Genomic DNA, 4,453 nt, shown 5'->3' on the forward strand with positions numbered 1-4,453 from the left:
TCATCATAACAAAGATGCCCTACCGAGGCACCAACACCCGGAGAGGGGGAGGAAAGGAAAAGAAGGAGAGAGAGAGGAGAGAAGAGAAGAACAGAAGAGATGTCCGGCGCCTCTAGCTACACAACAAAATACCGTGATACAACAACAAGTAACCATCTTAATAGTGACCTTGGTATGGTGACAATCTGCGACTTTTCTGCTAGAAATAAAGTCATGGCGGCTTATGGGAAGCAAAGTAGTTATCCAGGGTAGACCAAATGTTCCTCGTGGGTGATTTCCAGGGTGACTGTTGTAGGACAATATTATCTGCTCCCCTGAGATGAATGACCCAGTTCATCCAGCACATATACGAGACCTTGCTAGTGTCCTTCCAGTTGGTGAGTATCATTTTAACTGCCGAAATCAATAGTAGATCAAGGAGGTCACGATCCCCCTCCGAGCGCAAGTCCTCCTGTAAAAAAGCAGTTACTACGGATGACAAGGACCTAGGGAGAGGACAGTTAAATAATGCATACAGAAACAGATAAACTTTATCCCAGAAGGGTTTCACAATAGGACAGAGTAGAATAAGGTGGGCCAAATCCCCTTTGTCTTGCTTACAGTTCCAACATATATCATCGTCCCGGATCCCCACGGAAAATAGCCTGGCTGGTGTCCAAAAAGCCTTGTGTAATAACCAAAATTTCGTTTGGGAGAGGGCCGGGGAAATCTTATTACGTGTGACTGATCTCCATATCTGGGGCCAGGCAGCGTCAGATAACTGAGTATTGGACAGATCGTTCCAGTAGCTTACCACCTTAGAATTGATATTGGATGATTTGGGACGCAGGAGTCGGTAGATTTGGGAGACATGGTGACCAAGCCTATTAATTTTTGCTGCAAAGTTGGGAAGCGAAGGGGATCTGGGAGACACTCTGGATTTCGCAATGGCAGCCCTTACTTTCAGGAAATTATAAAATTCGATATCAGCCAAGTGGAAGCGGGTTTGGAGCTCCCTGAACGTTAGAGGATATGTGTCCCCCATCAATTGGTTTGGAAAAAAGATACCTCCTCTGCACCAGGAATCAAGGAGTAAAGGTTCGCCATTATAAAGGAACTTGGAGTTAAGCCAGAGTGACTCCATATCGGATCCCCTCATACCAACCTCCAAGAACCTGTCTACTTTTAAGAGAGCCAGTTTAGTGTTCCTAAAGATGGATCTGGAGTGGGTGGCAGTGAGGCGGTTGGCTGTGAGAACCGACAGAGGACGTATGTTCTGTAAGAGAGCCCTTTCTACCTCCAGCCACACCGGCGTATAGTGAGCAGGAAGAGAGACCCAGAGCAAACCCTGTCTCGCCAGGAAAGCATATTGGTATAAACGAAAGTCTGCAAGATTCACACCGCCCATAGACTTGTCAAGCCTCAGTTTACGGATGCCGATCCTGGCTTTTTTACCACGCCATAAAAAGGACGTCAGGAGAGCATCTAGTTTATGGTGAAAGGAGTCGGTAAGTAACAGTGGTAACATACTAATGAGATAATTGACTAAAGGTGTAACCATCATCTTAATAGTCTCAATTCTCCCCCACCATGTGATGAATTTAGGGGACCAGGTTTCCAGGAGTGTTTTTATTTTCTGCAAGAGTATCTTCTCATTCTGATGCAGGGTTTCCAAAACGTTATTACCAAATTCAATCCCCAGGTATTTGATGAAACTCGGTTGCCAAGCTAACCCAGAGTCCCCCAGTATGTTGCTAGTACAAAAAATGTTCAGTGGTTTAACCTCCGATTTATCTCTGTTAAGTTTGTAACCAGAGTGCAGAGAATATTCTGCAATCGTCTCCATTAGAGCAGTAATGGAGGAGTCCGGACGCTCTGTAACAATCAAGATGTCGTCCGCGTACGCAGCCAGTTTAACCCGGATGCCATTGATATCCACACCCGCAATATCCCTGTTTAGTTTGATAGCCTGAAGGAGGGGTTCTAACGCTAGGAGGAAAAGTGATGGGGACAGAGGACAACCCTGTCTGGTACCCTGATATAGGGGAAAGGGTTCCGAGAGAGCCCCATTAACAGCTATACGCCCAGTCGGCTTTAGGTAGAGTAACATAATCATTTTGATAAAGTCGTTACCCAGCTTGAAAGAGTGCAAACAGCGCTCCAAGAATGGCCAGGAAACTCTATCGAAGGCCTTCTCGGCGTCTAATGTGATAGCAATCGAGGGCTCAGTTTTGGTTGCAGCGTTTTCCAGTACGTGGCACAACAGTCGTGTGTTGTCATTAGATAAACGGTTACGGAGGAACCCCACCTGGGAGTTACTTATCAATTTGTGGAGGACCGAATTGAGTCTGACTGCGAGAATTTTGGCATAGATTTTGCAGTCAGCATTTATAAGCGATATTGGCCTATAGTTTTTTGGAAGAACCGGGTCCTTCCCCTCCTTGGGGATAACTACAATGTTTGCTTCAGTCATGGAATCGGGTGTATGTCCAGAGTCGGCTATATGATTAAAAACCTGCAACATCACAGGACCTAGTTGGGTTAAGAAAGACTTATAAAAGGAAGCCTGGGACTCTCTCTGCCCTCCCTAGTTTCCCCCCCCTCTCTGGCGGGGTGGTCCCTGACTGGCTCGGGGGTACTCTCTTAAAGGGCCCCGGGAGACCCGGGTGTTGGTCCAGCGATCCGCCTCGACAGCCAGCTTCCTTGGGTCCGTGAGCTTGCTGTCGAGCAGATGCTGGCGGAGTTCCACAAAGCAGTTGGCCGCCAGGTGTTCCCACAACATAAGGTCTGTTAGTTCTTCCAGGGTGGTTACCTTGCTGCCCTTGATCCAACCATCGAAGGCGTGGCTGAAGAAATTCACATATTCCACCCAGGTGGTACCCGGGATCTTCCGGCAGTCCCGGAACCGCTGGCGGTACATCTCCGGGATGAGGCCGTACCTTGTGAGGAGGGCCGCTTTCATGTGTTCATAGGACGTTTGCATAGAGGTGGGTAGGTCGAGCAGGGTGTCTCTCCCTTCGCTCAGGAATCGTCCCCATAACCCAGCCCCCCAATCCTTCTGTGGGACCCGATGGGAGGTCATGGCGACCTCGTAGGCCCGGAACCACTGCTGAATGTCATAATTTTTGTAATATTCTTTGACCACATCCTTGGGGATGTGGACCTTCTGTTCCGTCGGGGCGGCCGCCTCCCGGTTCCCCGGGAGCCGCGTTTCTTCGCTTCTTGCTTTCAGCTCTATTTCCTTCAGGCTGCGTTCATGTTCCAGTTGAAGTCTCTTTTCCTCGTGTTCTCGTTGGAGTTTCTTCTCTTCCAGCTCTCCTTGTACTCGCAACTGTTCTACTGCTAGCTTTTTCTCGGCTAATTTCAGCTCGCCCTCAATTTTGAGTTTTGCTAATTCGAGCTCGTGATGGCGACTTTTTTCTCTGTCTGCAAGTTCCTCCGGGGATAGGCCCCCGTCTGGTACGAAGCCTCGCACCTGGTTGCTGCTGCGTTCTCCTTGGGAGGGTCCCGCTTCGTCGTGGGGCTCCCCCGCTCCTTCTGGCCGGGAGGCTCCAGAATCCACCCAAGCTTTCAGCGCCTTTTGCATATCTTCTTTAGTGTTGAGACCAGTGGTAGCGATTCTGAGTTCCTTACAGAATTGTTTTAGTTCTTTGTGAGTGTACTCTTCCAGCTGTTCAACTTGGAACACGGTACTGGCGTCGTCTTCTATAAGAACCACGGCGTTTCCTTCTGCCATCTTTGTCGGTAGTGCGTCAGCCGTTCACGGTATGATCTCTAGATGATGGGCCTGAATCCCGTCGCATGCCACCAATGTTAGAAGGCGACCTCAGAGGGGCCCGGAGGGGGCCCTGACTGCCCTGAGACCCACCCTCGAGGTATCGTAGCCGGGCACTGGCGGGAGACTCCTCAGGGGAGGAACCTCGTATCTAGGATCGCACACTCGGCACCACACGACAGAGAGACACCACACGAGGAGTTCTTACGAACAAATCTTTATCAGGTTAGAGTGGTAGGATCTTTATGATCAGCACGGCAAATATATACAAGCAGAGCGTGGGCTCTCAGAGTCTTGGAGGGGGGTAGGAGGTAGCGGGACAGTCTTTGGGGATATGGATCAAATGCAGGAGCGTACCCGGCGCACAGCTCACAATCCTCGAGCTGGGGGATACGCTTGTCGTCGTGGGGTCCGGCGGGACCAAGAGAGTCTGTGGGAGCCGCGAGTCACTCAGCAGGGCTCGGATACAAGTTCGGTGGTCTTACGATCTTCGAGGAGCCGCGAGTCACTCAGCAAGGCTCAAGCACAAGTTCGGAGGTCTTACGATCTTCAGGGAGCCGCGAGTCACTCAGCAGGGCTCAAGCATAAGTTCGGAGGTCTTACGATCTTCAGGGAGCCGCGAGTCACTCAGCAGGGCTCAAGCATAAGTTCGGAGGTCTTACGATCTTCAGGGAGCCGCGAGTCACTCAGCAGGGCTCA

The sequence above is a fragment of the Triturus cristatus genome, chromosome 7, assembly GCF_964204655.1.
Source record: "Triturus cristatus chromosome 7, aTriCri1.1, whole genome shotgun sequence".
Lineage (NCBI taxonomy): Eukaryota > Metazoa > Chordata > Amphibia > Caudata > Salamandridae > Triturus > Triturus cristatus.